Below are 16,824 nucleotides of genomic sequence, written 5' to 3' on the forward strand. Positions count from 1 at the left end.
TGGTTCTGCTCTATTCAGCCCCGCCTGGCCGCCTGGCAGCCTGGCCTTGGGGGTGGGTGGGGTGGAGGAAAGAGGGACAAGAGAAGACCCCTGTCCCCAGAGGGCAGTAGAGGAGAGTCCAGAGTCTTTCCAGCCTTCCCACGATGGGGTCTGGTCCAGGTTTCCAAAGGAAGACACAAAGGGCCACCCTGGGCCCTCCTGCTCACTGCGCCGGGCCCCGACCACTGGTGCTGCTGCTGCTGGGGCAGAAGGCCAGCCGCCCTGCAGGTCGGCTGAGATGGGAGGGCGGGGGCCCCAGGGTGTGGCTGGAAATAAGAGTGACCAGGGCGGGCTGGCCTCCCCTCCCTGGGGTTAAGGGCAGGAGCAGCAGGGGTGAGGGGGGCTCCCTCCTCGCAAGGCCCGGAACCAGGGAACTAAGGGCCAGGCCTCCCCTCTGTCCAGGACTTTTCAAGGGGAGAGCCGCCCCCCCCCGCCCCTGTGACCTCTGCAGGTGGAGTGGCCACTCTTCCCCCTTCCCGCCCCCGTGGTCACTCTCCCGGCATTAATAACAATGACAATCACAGTACACCTGGTGACAGTGGGGGTTGGCTGCCCAGTGGGATTCCCGATGCCTTACTCGGACCAAGTCCTTAACCTCCGGCACCCTCTCTCCGGTTCCCATGCCACAGATGGAGCCGGGACCCAAGCCCAGGCCACGTGGCTCTGTCTGCAGGTGCGTGGCCTCCCGGGAGGACGGCCGGTCAGTCAGGCTGACACTTCCTCTTCCAGGCTTTGGACCTTTTCAGTCCAGCAAGGACTTGCTCACTGGGGTGACTAGTGGACCCCGAAGCTTTGGATTCCTGTGCGGTGACACACACCTGCACCGCAGGGACTTGGAGGCCAAGGCAGGAGGGTCACAGGTCAAGGTCAGACCAGGATCACCGTCATCCTCATCTAAATCCAGAGGCCTGGCGGGAACAGCGGGGGCTTGGCAGGCCCCAGGTCATCATCACTGCTGGCTGCGCTGTGTATCCCCAAAGCAGCCGCCAGGGAAGAAACTATCAAACATGAACCTGCCTATAAAGACAGGGTCTGGCCAGGGTTGGCCCCAGGCTTGTCGCTCTCTGACCTTGACCTTGACCTGGCGGAGTGTGAAGCCTGGCCCCAGCGACGGCTGGCTGTGGGTGCTTTTATTTATTGTGTTGTGTGGCCGTGCTGGGGGTGGCGCCCAGGCCCGAGCCTGCCCGCCTGCTAGGAAGGGGCTCTATCCTGACCTGCCTCCCACACCCCCCTTAGTGTTTGAGACGGGTTTTGCGAAGTTGCTGAGGCTGGCCTCCAGCTTGCCTTCATCCTCCTGCCTCCGCTTCCCAAGGAGCTGGAGTCACAGTGCCCTGTGCCAGGCCTGGGGTATTTTGAGTGCCGGGGCTGCTCTGTCTTGTGTCCCTGTCCTGGCTTTTCTGGGGTACCTGGGATGGGCTGTGTATTTCTATTAAATGACGTTTTTCCTGCTGTCCAGACACCATTGCTGTTAATCAGCTCAGATGTTGGTAAAATTTGGGGGTGATGGACCACGGGAATGTCGACCCGGCTGGACCCCTGGGGGGCTGACCCTGCTGTCCTGAAGAGGAGCCTTGTCACCAGAGCCACCTTGTCACCATTCCTGTCCCCGGGGAGCTAGGAACCCTTTCTTTACACAGTCTTACTCCACTCCCGTGACAACTGTTCAGCTCAGAACCTCATGATTATGATCCCAGCTGAACCCGGAGGTAACTGAGGCTCAGAGAGACAAGACCACTTACTCGAGTTCACACAGCGAGGGCTGGGATTCAAGCCTGGGTCTTTCCAAGTTCAACCCATGCGCGTCCCCATCCACGTTCTCTGGTTAAACCTCAGACTCTCCCCTGAGCCTGTGTCCTGCGCCCTATCCTGGGACAGCAGGCAGAGCCCAGTCCTGCTGCTCAGCACCCCTGACCGGCCCCTGCTCTTTCGAGCTCCGCCTCATCCAGCCAACTTCCTGGGCCTCCCAGGTCAGGCCGATGGACTCCCCACCTGGCCCAGCCCAGCGGGGCTCGGCCTGACTCAGTCTGGCCCGTCCTCGTGGGCCAGGCCACCTCCTGGCCCTGGGCTCTCCCTCCCGCCCGCCCGCCCGCCCGGCAGGTCTAGCCGGTGAGTGACTCACACACCTGGTCTGTGCCACCGAGGCCGCGAGTCAGTGCAGCCGCCCTGGCCTTGCCCGCTGTGCCAGCTGCTGCTTCGCCCTGCGGGACCCTTCCCTGAGCTGCGTCCTCCCGCTCGCGGCCTGCCTTCTCCGAGGTCCGCATCTGGACGCCGAGGACCAGGTCAGCTCCGCCTCCCCCTCTTGCCAAGTGGAAGAGGACCGCGTCGTGGTGGGGTACAGGGGTCTCTGCCGCGTTGACATCCGTGTGCTCCGGGCCCAGGGACACCGGGCTCCCTGCCAGGTGGCAGTGGGGTTTGGGGACGCCTTGGGAGGGGCTTGGAGAAACCGCACTGGTGGCCTCCTCCGTGGCCATGACCCTGACCCTGTGGCTAGCGGGCAGGTGGGGCGGCCTGGGGGGAGGAAGGCCCAGGGAGCCTGCCGGGGAAGTCCCCGCTCACTCCCTGCTGAGGGCCACTGAGCCAAGGTGACAGCTCAGGACAGCACACCAGCTCAACAGGGTGCCCTGGGAGGAGGTCAGGCTGAGCTGGTGGTGGAAGCAGGGGCTCCTGGCCCCCTCCCTGCCGGCTGCTCCCGCTCTCCCCCTGCAGCCCCCTCCCTCCCAGCGGCCTGAGTGATTTCCCAGGCAGAGGTCACGGCTCACAGTGGGGAGCCATGCTGAAGGTCCCCAGGCTGTCCTGGCCACAGATCCCTGGCAGGTGGTGGATCGGCCGCAGCTGGCCTGTCCCCAGGGATGGAGAGCTCGCTGCTCTGAGGGCAGCCTCTCCTGCTTGGTGGCCGAGGTCCAGGGACCCACTTTCCAAAGCTTGCTGCGTTTTGCTGGGTGCCAGGTATTTTGTCGTCAAGCTTGGTGTGTTTATGAGCTCGGGTCACCCTTTGATACCCTCTTGAGATGAGCATGATTCTTGTCACTCTTATTTTCTAGTTGAGAAACCAGGCACAGAGAGGTTGGGTAACTTACTCAAGATCACACAGCTTGAAAAGAGGGGAGCTGGGATTTGAACCCAGGCCAAACTGGGTCCAACGGAGCTGGCTGAGGCCGGGAGGGGATGAGGCTCAGCAGCGATGGGGACAGGGTCCTGCTGAGCCTGGTGAGGCTGAGTCTGCAGGGTGGACACTTTGGTGACCATGTGACTGTCTTTGTCCCTTCCCCTGCTTCATTCATCCCGTCCCTCACAGAGGCCCCTGCTGCCAGAGTCCAGGGCCGATGGCCGGCGACTCCCAGGTCGGGGTGTGTCGAGAGCCAGGGAGGGTCCGAGCAGCTGGCCCAAGGTCTCACACACACTGACAGCGGTGTCCACTGAGTCCCCGGGGCAACGGAGGTGGCTGGTGAGGGTGACAGAGGGACACAGGGGGACCTTCTGTCACGTCTGGAGTGACCTCTGACCTGCCTGGCTCCTCTTGGTGATCAACAAGGGCGAGTCTGTCCTAAGGCGTGTCACAGTCTACAAAGCCATCCCACATCCCTTGTCCTGAGGGTGCTCACCACAGCCCGGGGAGCTGGGCAGAGCACCACCAATGGCCATCCCCATGATGCCTGTCCCCACTGTTGGGTGGCAGAGGCTCAGAGAGGTCAGGTGACCTGCCTGAGGTCACACAGTGGAGAGGTGGCCGCATCAGACCCTCCCTCCTGGTCTTCACAGAGCGTGTCCACACCCAGGTGGCACCTCCTCTCTGTGCTTTTTTCCTCCAGAGAATTCTGGAACAGAGATCCTGGAGGAAAGAGAGAGGGGCCCAGCATTCAGCCCCTAAATCAGGGTCTCCTGAGGCTCTACTGCGGGCTACCCGTTCTCTCTGTCCCCTGGGGGCTGGGTTCCTCTGAGTGGGGTCCTTCCAGTCGGGCCCAACCAACCATGGACCCAAACCTCAAACTAGGAGCCAAGATAAACCTTTCATCTTTTTATATGGATGATCTCTGGTAGTTTGTCATAGTAACGGAGAGCTGGCTGGCAGGGCCCCGTGGATGGGACAGGTCGAGGAGCCCTGTTCTCATCCCTCTCAGCTGGAAGACGAGAGAAGGGTCCGCTCTGTCTCCTGCCAGGACTTCCTCTCTAGAATAGTCATGCGGACAGGTGGCGGCTGAGGTGACCCTGTTGTCCCCCTCTACTAGTGACCATGCTATAACAACGACGATGTCAGCTATAGCACTGCCACTGTAGCCACAGCTCCCCCTGTTGGGCACCACCAAGTGCCCGGCGTGGTGCCTGGCATCCTGCAGGCCATGGCTTCTCTAGTCTCTTGACAAGCCCCGTCTCACCTATGAAGCAGCTGAGGCTCAGAGAGGTGAAGTCTCTCCCCCAGGATTGCACAGCTGGTCAGTGGCTCTGAAGTCACAGGAGGCCTGAGCTCTCACCCGAGTCACCGTCCACGGTCACACGTTATGTTCTCAGTGTGGTCACTGCCGGGGCCGCTTGGTGGACCTCTGTTTCGTCTCTTGCCCCTGGGCGGGAATGGGCTGCAGTGGGTCTCTGGTCTGGTTTCACCTCTAACTTGGGACCTCAGGCAAGCCGCTGGGCCACGCGGGCCAGGTCACCCTGCTGGGTGCACGGGCTGCTGGCTGAGTCCCTGCGACTGACCCAGGCCCACGCCCGGTCCTGGCTGGGAGTCCCCTTTAAACCCCAGCGTGCAGAGAGAAGGAATCGCCCGACAGTGTCCCCAAGTCCTTCTGTGCCTGCGGGAGCCTTGACTTTACCCCTCAGGGCACCTTGACGGGCAGAGTCAGCCAGGCCGAGGCGGGGGAGGCTGAGACAGAGCCCCCCCCCCCCCCCGCCCAGGCCACAGGGCAGCAGGTGGGAGCAGGGGTCTGAGGCCCGTCTGTCTGCACAGTGAGCACCCCCACCACGGCCAGCACTCTCCCCGGGAATGGGGGTGTCCCAGGGCTCCCCGGGGTTCCCAGATGCCGAGCGGTGAGCAGGCCTAGAGGCCCAGACCCCTGGATTGCAGGAGGCCAGGCTGCGGGGAACAGTCCCCGGCGTGTGGCGGGTGCACCTGTGGCAGGCGGCCAGGTGCGGCCTCCTCCCAACTTGCCCTCCAGCAGAGTCGGGGAGAACCCCCTTCCGGACCTTCCTTGTCTGGGGAACAGAGGCATTCCTTGTTCCAGGGGACCGGGGGCACAGGGACCAGCTCTCCTGGCCACACTGGTCCCTCCTCCTGGCCCAGCCCAGCCCAGCTTGGCCACAGCCATGCAAGGACACGTGATGCCCCAGCGGTGGGCGGGAGGGAGCAGCAGGGTTGGGGGCACCCCTGCCCCGCCCGCCCGGCTCCTTCTCTCTCCCCTGCTCTTTCCCCCTGAGCAAGTAAATCTGATAAGCATTTTTTTCCATCTGATAAAAGAGGTTCCCATGTCCGGGCTGGTTGGGGCCCAGCGCCATAAGGGAGGGACCTGGGCCTGGAGCCGGGAGGCGGCCCCTCCTCCCCACTCCATCCATCATGCCCTTTGCAACCTTGAGCAAACCCTTGCCCTCTCTGGGCCTGTTCCCCCTCTTGGAGTGGAGAGGGCTGGCTTCCATCATTCAGCTCTGAAAATCTCTGGATTGCTCCTGCGGGTCCCCTGCCACCCTGGGCCCTGTGGGCTTCCTGCCCGCTCCCCTCTCTCTCCCTCCCTGCCTGGCCACAAAGCCCAGGAAGTAGGGGAATTTGGCTCCTGTTGGGGCTGGCAGAGACTGGAGCGATGGCCTCCAGATCCTGCTTCTACCCCGGGTTGGGGGGGGCATCTTTGGAGTAGACCCAGGATGGCTGCGCTGGCCATCTGTGGGGACAGAGGCCTGCAGGTCCCCCCTACCTGGACCAGGATGGACTTCAGGGTCAGATGCTCTGTGCCTCCTGGCGGGGAGAGCTTGGTGTCACTGTCTTTATCTGCACACCTGCAAAGGGGGATGGTCCTGCGTCACCCAGGGTTGAGTGAGTTCTTCTGGGATGGTCACTAAACCTGGTGCCTAGTAAGTGCTCAGTAAAGGGAAGAGCGTTGCCGTGCACCAGAGCCGTCCTGGTGCTCTGTATCTGGCAAATGGACCAGCTCCAGAATGGCAGGATGCCTCAGTGTGCTGTCCTGGAGCACAGTGACAGTCCCATTCAGACAGGGGGCTGTCTCTAAGAGGGCAGGGCCCACAGGGTTCTGCCTAGTCTTTGGTCCTTCCTCTCTCTCTGCCCCTGATTTTGTGTGTGTGTGTGTGTGTCGGGGGGGGGGTACTGGGGTTGAACCCCCTGAGCTACATCCCCAGCCTCCCCCAACTTTTTGTTTCTGAAACAGAAACAAAAAGTTGTTTCTCACTAAATTGCTGAGGCTGGCCTCGAACTTGTGATCCTCCTGCCTCAGCCTCCCGAGTCGCTGGGACTGCAGGCGACTGCTCTTCTCCTTCTGACAGTTGTTCTGTAAACTAGGAAACTGGGCCTCACACGTCTAGGCCTTATCTCCTGGGACTGCAGGGCTATTTCATCCCTGAGTCTGGCCTCCCCCACAGGAAACTGGGAAGCCCAGCTCTGCCCGGGGAACAGTGGGGGAGCACTCTTCCCGTTGATCTCACCCCGGAATCCGGTGGCTGAAGCCACTGTTCCCAGTTCACAAGGGAGGAGGACTCCAGAAGTCTCCTGCAGGGAGTGGGGGGGGTCCACGCCATTCAAAGCTCCGCTCTGTCCCCAGGCCCCTCCCTGGAGGGGGCTTCAGCACTGGGTACCTTTTGTGTGCCCCCCCACCTCACCTGGAGACACAGAGCAAGGGCCCAGCAGAGGGGATCCCCTAGAAGGTGGTGGCTCCGGGAGAGAGATGTCAGCTCCCACCGCCGCTCTGTCCAACTACCGCGGAGCTCATGGGACCGCCACCCTCCTTCCCTCCCTGTCCCCAAAGATGTCAACAGACTCCTCTCCGTGGGCCTGGGGGCCTTGCCAGGGAACTTCCCAGTTACACAGAAACCACCTCCTCTTTGCTGAGGGGGTGGCTGGGGGTAGAGGAGCTGTTGCCTGCTAGTCCTGCTCTTATTTTTCACTTATATTCATTCATTTATCTTACTTTCACCCCCTTCCATTCATCCATCCTCCATCCATCTGTCCATCCACCCATCCATCCATCCATCTGTCCATCCACCCATCCACCCATCATCATCCATCTAGGTATCTGTCCATCTGTCCATCCACCTATCCATCATCCATCCATCTGTCCATCCGCCCATCCATCTGTCCATCCACCCTCCATCCATCCACCCATCTGTTCACCCATCCACCCATCCACCCATCCACCCATCCACTCTTCCATTCCCCTCCCTCCCTCCCTCCCCAGCCCCCCCAGCCCCTCCATCCGCCCGTGCAGACTGTCCATCAGGTGCTGTCCTGGGCTAGCCTGGATTCTGGAGTTGAAACTCTGTGAAAGCAGGCACAGTCCTGCCATCAGCGGTGATGGGCAATCAGCAAGCAGGCAATTTATTTATTTATTTTATTATTATTTTTTTTACTTATTATTTTTACAAAAGTTCATTCTTAAGTTTACAACAGACGCCACACAGCACCTCGCTGCGGCTGTAGGCGGCAGAAGATGTGCCGCGGGTCCTGGCGTCTGAATAGGAGCAGGGTCACTGGCCACCGTCGTTTCAGGCACAAGAAAAGGCTTTTTTTGCCAGATCTCGTCCTCCCGCCTGTGGCCGGGCCTTCCCCGAGGCCTTGGCTTTGGCTCCTCTGTCCGTCTCTGTTCGAAGGCCTCCTCTTCCTCACCGTCTCCTTGGCCTCTTCTTAGGCTGGGTCAGGGGCTTCTTGCCATCTTCGCGGCCGGACATGGCGCCTAAGGCCGCTACCCCAGACCTTGCCCCTCCAAGCAGGTGATTTAATAAGCGCCAGCACCAGCACCAGCACCAGCACCAGCACCCAGAGCCGTGGCCCACACGCCTTTCTTTTCTTTTTTTAAGATTTACTTTTTAGTTGTGATGGACACAGTACCTTTGTTTGATTTACTTTTATGTGGTGCAAGGATTGAACCCAGAGCCTCCCACGAGCCAGGCAGGTACCCCAGCGTGGATGACGGTAGCGCCTGCGCGTGGGGTTATTGTGATGAGATGAGATGACACAGGTAAAGGCTGGCCCAGCACCTGGCACCTAGCGAGTGCTTTCTAAGTGTGAGCTAGGAGAATGGTGGGGAGGAGGAGGAGGAGGAGGCCACCCAACATGGGGCCCGGCTCTAAGTAACAGTCACACCCATGAGTTGCTCGGGGCAGGCTGTGGCAACAAGGGAGCCAAGCACAGTGGCTCCTGCCTGTGATCTCAGCAGCTTGGGAGGCTGAGGCAGGAGGATAGCAACTTTGAGGCCAGCCTGGGCAATCTAGCAAGACCCTGTCTCAAAAGAAAAAATAAAAGGATCTGGGACATGGCTCAGGGGTGAGCACCCTGGGTTCAACTCCCAGTGCTGGGGAGGAGCGGAGGAAAGGAAAGAAGGTCACAGGGCATGGTGACCCAGGGCAGGCCCCAGCGCCAGCTTCTCTGGGTGGGGCAGCCATGAGCCAGTCTTGCACAAAGGGGCCCTGCGAGTGGCACTGGGCGTGTGGGTCCGGGGTTCTGCAGGGGAGCCTGGGCCGCTGCTGCCGTCTGTCTGGTTTGCCCAGTTAGGAGCTGCAGCGTCTCGGGTGAGATGAGGCGCGGACTCTCTGCAGGCACAGGGGCAGGCGCCAGGAAAATTCCCAGCAGCTCAGGAGGCTTGGCGGTGCAGGGTCAGGGACACGGCTCTAGATGGAGCTCTAGCGGGGAAACACAAATGGTCAGGGGCCAGGTGTGTGGCGGCACACCCTAATCCCAGCAGCTGGGGAGGCTGAGGCAGGAGGATCACAAGTTCAAAACCAGCCTCTGCAACTTAGGGAGGGCCTAAGCAACTTAGCAAGACCCTCTCTCAAATTTAAAAACACACACTCTGGTAGAGGCCTATAAGGGTCTCAGAAAAGGCTCATTTTCCAGAGCCCTAGGCAAGGAATTGATTCATCCTAACCTAATGAGGCCACATGCTCTGGGGACAGGAGCACAGACTCTGGATTTCAACCCCAGCAATCCAGCTGTGTGACCTTGAGAAAGTCACTGGACCTCTCTGGGCTGCGCTTTCTTCATTCATAAAGCAAGACAAAGCCACCTTCCTGGCAGGGCTGCCGGGGGCTTGGTGCACAGTAGGCCTCTGTCAGTGGGAGGGGTGTGGTGCAGCCTCAGCTGAGGCCGAGGGAGTGGATGGTAATGAGTGTTGGGGTTGATCCAAAAAGCCAGTCTATAAAAGTCCTGCCTGCAGCTTCTGGTGCATTGCTAATGGGAGTTTATGTGAAGGACACAGCCGGATAAGGGCCCATTGTTCCGGGTGGGGATGGTTTTATGGCTCTTGGAAAGCAGCTCTCCTCTGGGGAACCGGGGCTTAGGGAGCCTCCCGGCCCTGGGTGGTGAAACCGGGAAAGAGGAGGTTTCTGGGGCGGGTGCCAGGTCACAGGCCTGACCAGGCCCTCCTGCCACAGCCCCTGCAGGCTGTGGGGGCCGAACCCCCCCATGGCGCACTGCAGCCTCTGGGCTGGCGGTGCAGGCCTCTCCCTCCCCAGGCCCAGGCCCTGCCCGCTGTCCAGCCCCAGGAACTGCCTGGTCTGCTGGGAGAGGTTGGAGGCTCCCAGCGTCCCCTGGGCTGCTGCCCTGCTCCTCCTTCCCTTTCATCCATGTGGCAGCTTCTAGAACAGGCCCTGGGTGCTGCCTGCCGTCAGCTGACCAGCCACGCTCAGGCCTGGGAGCTGGCTTGGCGCTCTGAGGCCTGGGCTGGCCAGTAACCTGACGCCCGGAGAAGACCTCTCTCCCTGTCCTTTCAGGCTCCTGGCTGGGACCCAAGCTGAGAAATCCAAGCCCCATCTGCTCAGTAGACAGTCCCAGGCGCCTTGCTGGTGCACCCCCAGGGCTGCAGATACTCAGCTGCAGGGGAGGCTGGAGGCAGTGGGTCTGGGCGGTGGGCAGAGGGGCTGTGTGTGTTTGCAGCTGCTTTTGGTGCCCCTGCCCCACGCGTACCCCTGCCCCGTGCGTACCCCTGCCCGGAGCCTCCCCTAGATCCCTTGCAGCTTTTCATTTAGGAGGCACAGGAAGTTAAAGCAGGATGCTGGAATACCTGTAGCCAGGGACAGTGGCCCCACCTGTAAGTTAACCCTCCTTTGTCCCAGGCTACTTTGCTTTCAAGGATCAAAAATACACCCAGGCAGGGCGCAGTGGTGCATGCCTATAATCCCAGAGGCTTGGGAGGCTGAGGCAGGAGGATCTCGAGTTCAAAGCCAGCCTCAGCAACTTAGTGAGGCCCTAAGCAACTCAGTGAGACTCTGTCTCTAAATAAAATACAAAATAGGGCTGGGGATGGGGCTCAGTGTTCGAGAGCCCCTGAGTTCAATCCCCAGTACCCCTCCCCACCAAAAAAATACACCCAGTGAGTCCAAGTGGAGGGAGCTCTGTGGGAGGGTTTTCTGATGCACTTTGGAGTCTGGGACAGAGTGTCGTTGTGCCTCAGTTTCCTCACCTGTAGGGCAGGGATGAAAGTACCCACTTTTCCAGGCTGCAGTGGGGTGGAGTGAGCTAGCCCATGGAGGGGCTCGCACAGCAGGGGCTGGAGAGGGAGTGAGGAAGCCTTGCTCTTGTCACTGCGGTTCGGTTACTTTGTAATGAACGTGGAAGGGGACCTGCTGGGCTAGCACAGCTCTGCCTGTCTCTCTCCCACTGCACTCTGCACCTTGGCTGGCTGCTTTATTTGCTGGTCTAGGGAGCTGCTTGGCCCTAGCTGTGAATGGTTCGCTGGGCCGTGGGTGCCAGCCCTCTCTGCACCATCTTCTAGGGCTCAGTGTCTGTGCTGTGCTCGGCCCCGTTTCTCACTCCGATTCCGGATTCCTGGGGGGAGTGAGCTGATGGGCCGGTGTGGGTTGGAGGTCAGCTCTCATCCCATCTGCTCTGCGTGGAGGGGGAGCCCCTGTGGCCGGTGCGTGGGGAGGCGGGAGGCAGGCAGGTCCCACAGGACTGGTTGGAGGCTCTTTCTGCACGACGGCGGAAGAGCTGGGAACAGTGGTCTGGTGCTTTTACTGTCCACCCAGGGAATGCTCTTGTTTCTAAATGTTCTGGACAAGCTTTCAGGACCCCTGCTATTGGCACTTGTAGCCGGCTGAGCTCACGTAAATGTGAAATAATTGTCAGTAATAAAACCCAGAAGATTTCATTTAAAAAAGTCTGGATCTGGGGCATCTCTTGGGAAAGACAAATATATATATATATATATTTAAATTAAAAAGGAAGCTCTGAGACACGGCTTAGGGGCGTTTACCAGAACGGGGTGGCAGTGTCTCTCTGCCTGGGTCTTTTGCTGCCGGGGCTCTGGCCCCACCACGGGGCCGTCTCTGCACACCCCACCTCTTCTCCCATTTCCATCCCCGACCTGGGCCCCGGGTCTTCTACCTCCCTCCCAAACCAAGTGCGTTTCCAGGAAGCAGTCATTGCATGGAGAAGAAGAAGCATCACATAGCTCTTCAAAACGTGAGGTCTTGGGTATGAGCCCCGTCCTGTGCTGAGTGACCCGACACATTGCATCTGAATCCCTGAACGGTCCTGCAGAGGGGGGATGATGCGATTTTCACCCCTTACTGAACGGATGATGAGACCGAGGCTCAGAGAACAAAGTAACTTGAGCTGTGCACACAGGTCACGTGACTCGGAGGAACAACTTCAGGCTGGTGGGAAAGTCTGCAGCCGCTTCCCACTGACCCCCGCACCCCCATCCCATCCCACCCCCTGGATTTGAGAGGAACGTGTTGACCCGTCGGTGGCCGTGCCCTGGAGCACAGCTTACCTCTCCACCAAGGCAGGTCTAGGCTGGGGGGGACCTGGGAGGCTTGGGGGTTGCTCAGTACATCTCAGCCCCCCTCAAAATGTCTGTCGCCCTAAACAGGACAGGCGTGTTCTGGAGAGAGGGTTTCGTCCTGGTGGGTCGGACTCTACCAGCCTCATTGTGCCAAACACGTGACGCGGCCTCTTCAGATAGAGCCTGTTGACGTGGTGGGTAACCGGGACTGTCGGCTCTCTGTGCCCAGTCCATTCACACTCCTGGGTGGGGATGGTCAGGCATGGGAAGTCCACGTTCCCTTCCATGAGCCACATCCCCAGCCCCCCTTTTTAATTTTTTGAAGTTTTGAAACAGGGTCTCGCTAAGTTGCTCAGGGCCTTGATAAGTTGCCGAGGCTGGCCTCGGACCTGTGATCCTCCTGCCTCAGCCTTCTGAGTTGCTGGGATTTCAGGCATGCACCCAGCCATCCTCTTCCTTTTTGATCCATTATGGGGCTGGGTTGGTGAGAGGCGGGTCGGTAGGAGGCAGACAGGAGCCCTGGGTTCCCATCTTGGCTTTGCCACCAGCTTGCTGAGCAATCTTGGGCTAGTCGCTGAATCTCTCTGGCCAGTGGAAAATACCACTTCTGCCTTCCCCCCTTCTCTCTCCCAGATCAGTGGTAGAGATAAGGGAGAATAGATTTCTGATTCCCATCCAGATGTCAAGCATCTTGAATAGCTGTGTTTATGTGACAAACCCTGCATTCCCCAGAACGCTCAGGGAGTGGGTAATTCTGGTTAATTGAATGTTCTGGGACGTGGAAACATTCCCAGAAATCCTTTTTGTTCCTTTTGTGCTATGGAAACCCATGCACTCATCTATTCAGCAGATAATTGTTTCCACTGTACCAGGTCCTGGCCAGGTGCTGGGTAATGCCCTGCACGAGACAGCAGAGCCCTGCCTCTGTAAACCCCGACTCTGTGGGAGGATATGGGGCTCACACACTGCCATATCTGTAGGTCGTGTGCACTGAGGAGGGACTGTGGGACCTAGCACTGCACCCAGGGGTCCAGACTGGGCAGGGAGAGATCTTTGAGAAGGTGCACCTGTGTAGGGAGCGCTAAGGGCAATTACGTTGTGTCTGATGGTGAAGTCAGGTGCCTTCCGGGCAGAGGAACAGCATGAGCATTGGCCAGAGAAACCCTTGCTGCGTCCGTTGGAGCTGTGAGCTTAGACTGTGGGAGGCGGAGAGGGGAGGCTGGGATGTCAAGAGAGCAGGATGGTGGAGAGCTGGGCTGCAGGGAGCGTGAGGCCTGCCTGCTCGTTTGTTCTCACAAACGCATTCGTAAAGTAATTCTTTATTGCAAAGGAAGAGAATGAGGGACAATGAAATAAAAGCACTAAGTCACAGGTGAGGGGCCTCAAAGGTAGAGGGTCCACAGGGCTGTTGTGCCTGAGGGGCCCTGATCCTGGGGGGCTACTCAATGGGATCCCAGGGGAATGTGGGCCCGTGGTGGTATCAGATTCAGCATTGATCAGAGAAGCCAGCAATCTGGTTTTTTATGGGCAATCTCCCAATTGTCAAATGTTGGCAACTAATTAACAAACAACAACAACACTGTGGGCAAAACAAAATGCTTTTGCAGACTTGATTAGTTTTATGAGCTGGAGGTTCGCAATTCTGATCTCAAAGCGTTCTGCGAAAGAGGGTTTTAGGGTGTCGGCTGGGAATCCTCTATGGTCCTCTATTGTTGGCTGGGCCTCCAGTCTGCTGGGCTCTGGGGGCACAACAAGGGTCTGAGGCCTGGCCCCTGTCCTCAACCCTGGATCACTGCTGCCCTCAGGCTGGTTCGAATCAGCACGGAGCCAGAGCCACTTGTTACAGAAGCACTAAGTGCCGTGGAGTCCAGACCCATGGAGGTTGTGTTGGGAGGCTTCCTGGGTCTTCGGGGCCTTTGGGTAGTTCTGGGAGGGAGGGGAAGACCTGATACCACTCAGAGAGGGCTGGGGTGCTGCAGGCTGGAGGACCAAGGAGAATCAGGCCCGGGAGTGAAAAAAGATGAGCCAGGAGAGGTATGGGGCAGATTCTGATAGGCTGTGCATGGAGGCCTGGGACGCAGGATCAGCTCTGAGCAGGACCCCGAAGCTTACATTCTGAGTCAAGATGACCCCAGGGCCCAGTGGACACCTGAAGACAGTCATTTTGACTTTATTAGCATCCCAGGGTTTCCTCTGCTCTCATGCCATGCTTCATCTGCCCCTAGAATGGAAGTTCCCCAAGGACCATGTCTGGTGGTTCACTGGCATCTCCCACAAGCCTAGGAGGGTACTTGGAACACAGTAACTGCCCCACGAATATTTATTGCCTACTTACTATGAGCTAGTGTTCCCCAGGCCAGGGGCTTAGGACTCCTCTGGATGAGCTCTATGGTGCTTATGTTCTTGTGTGGAAGCCGAGAATAAACAAGCAAACAACTCCATGAATATGATGATTTCAGAGTGTGATCCATGCACGGCTTGTCTGGCTACACTATGGTGGCCTGTTTGTGTCCTCTAGCCTATGAGAGCCAAGTGGGTAGAGCCAGGGTCTCCCTGGTTCCTGGTTTCCTTGGGAGCCCTTGAGGCTGGTATCTGACAAATAGGGATTATTAAACATTTTCTGCTGTATTGAATGAATGAACACAAGCTGACAATGGTTTCAACCCAACCACCTGAACCTTTGCGGAGGTTGCAGAACTCATTATTTTCCACCTAGGAGTAATTGCTGATAAGCCCGTGTGTGAATTGCCTCACCCATAGAGAGGTAGTGGGGGAGTGTTTAATAACAACAAGATAATCTTAATTAATGACCTGATAAGTGTAATTAATTGCATCATATCCGGAGGCCCTCTTTGGAATTCTGGGAGGGAGTGACAGCGTTTGGCAGCTTTGGGGCTGCAAGGGAGGGGAGTGCTAGCAGCTTGGTTACACCACTTCCTTGCTGGGTGAGGATTAAGCACAGCTCTGAACCTCAGTTTTGTCGCTGGGACAATGAAGTCGCCTAGCAGGGTCCTTGTCAGTTTAGTGAGAGGATGTCAAATCCCTGGGTCTGGGGACCCCCAGTGGCTGGGACTGCCAGGATCCCTGCTTCTGTGGCTACTCCCCGCAGGCCAGAGAGCCAGGATGCAAAGGACGCCCTGTCCTGTTGGCCCGCGGGCCTTGGGTCACCCGTGTACGCGGGCACATCCCCAGCGGGGTGTTCCCCTGCGACGGGCCCAGGACCCCTCCCCCTCGTACGCAGCCCCCAGATCCAAGCGCTGGGAAGGAGAGGAGGCCGCCGGGTGCCCGGGACCTTCCCGCGGCAGCGAGCGCACGGCGCTGGGCGGCGGCCCGGGGCGCGCGCCCCCTCCCCGCGCCCCTCGCCCCGCCCGCGAGACCCCGCGGTGGGCGTGGCCGCGCGGCCCGCAGGGGTTGGCCGCTGACCTCAGCCCGGGGCCGGCGGGCGGGGGCGCGCGTCGCCGGCGCGGGGCGGCCCAGGGCTCGGCGGCGCGGGCCGGCGGGCGGCGCGGCCATTGGTCGGGGCGCCGTCCGGCCATGGGCGCCCACGGCGGCCGGACGAGCTGCGGGCGCGGCGCCCGGCGCCCGGCGCCTTTGTGAGCGGCGCGGAGGACGCAGCGGCCCGCGCGGCGGCCGGTGAGTGAGCGGCGCCGAGCGCGCGGCCTTTGTGTCGCCCGTGCGTGGCCGGGTCGCATCCGCCCGTGGGTCTGTGTGCGGCCGGGCCAGCGTCCCCGCGGCCGGGTCTGCCCTGCGCGCGGGCCCTCCGCGTGGCGCCCGAGGGAGGCCACCGCGTGGGGGTGGGGCCCTCGCGGCCTGTGCCGGGCCCGGTCCCCAGCGGCTGGGTGCCGCCGCCTCCGCGTGTGCGACTCCAGCCCGCGGGGGTGGGGACGGTGAGGTCCCACGACCCCGTGCCTCGCTCTCCCGGACCGTCCCCGCGGCCCGGCCGACTCGGGTGGGCAGGGCGGGCCGCTGGGTTTGGAGAAGCCAGAGGACGCGCCTGTCCCCTGTGTTCTGGGTCGGCCTCTCCCACCCCGGGTCCTGGCCCAGCGCCGGACAGGGACTGCCTCCAGCAGGAGGGGACTGTGGAAGGAGAGGATGCTGGGTCAGCTGCAGGCCGTGGCCGCGGAGCCGGTCAGACCTGGACACTCCCTGGGTCAGGGGCGGGTGTCCTCCGGCGTGTCCTCCGGAGGATGGAAACCAGCCTCCTGCTCCGGTGGCCTCTGAAAGGGAGCCCAGGCTTGATGCAGGAGAGGGGAGGCCTCTCCTCCCTCCCTGTCCAAGGGTGGGGTCCTGGAGCAAGGGTCAGGGATCTTCCTTTGGCCCCGAGAGCCTGGAGTGGGGAGGGCGGCTCAAAGCGGTTGGGAGGTGTGTGTGTGGGGAGCTTTGGCGCTCAGTCCCCTCCCTCAAAGTCCTTGGCCTCACTTAGAGATTCAACCAGGGGAAGCCCCGCCCCCTGCCCCAAGCCCCATCTGCTCTGGGAGGATGCTGGGGAGAGAGGGCAGGCTGATGGGTTCATTAAACATGCAGAGCCCCTCCCAGACGGCCACAGGCTACAGCATCCGTCTGTCCACCTGTCCATCCCTCCACTCACCCGTCTGTGTCCAGGCCCCATATGCACAGAGGAGAAAGGAGGACGCAGTGGACCTTCTCCGCGCTCCAGGCCCCGTGCGGCTGTGGGGTGGGGGATGTCCTTACCCTCCCGCTGCTCCAGCTCCTGATCCCGTTGTTCAAGGCCTCACACTGTGTTGGATTCTGCCTTCCCCAGGCCCCTGTCCCTTCACTTCCTCCAGAAAACCTTTGCCCTCCAGTCCACTCTCTCTTGAATAGTTCTCACTTGAGGGTGCGTCCTCTCCCC

The 16,824-nt window shown here is 60.2% G+C and overlaps 1 protein-coding gene across 1 annotated transcript in view; it reads left to right on the plus strand.

The window, feature by feature from the left end:
• Positions 1-15,551: 15,551 nt before the first annotated feature.
• The window catches only part of Arhgef10l (Rho guanine nucleotide exchange factor 10 like), a 111,718-nt gene continuing 110,445 nt past the window's right edge, over positions 15,552-16,824 (plus strand). The window contains 1 exon segment of the mRNA XM_026400866.2: positions 15,552-15,605. The gene's annotated coding sequence lies outside the window, so the exon portion shown is untranslated.

Source organism: Urocitellus parryii, chromosome 11 (assembly GCF_045843805.1).
Source record: "Urocitellus parryii isolate mUroPar1 chromosome 11, mUroPar1.hap1, whole genome shotgun sequence".
Taxonomy (NCBI): domain Eukaryota; kingdom Metazoa; phylum Chordata; class Mammalia; order Rodentia; family Sciuridae; genus Urocitellus; species Urocitellus parryii.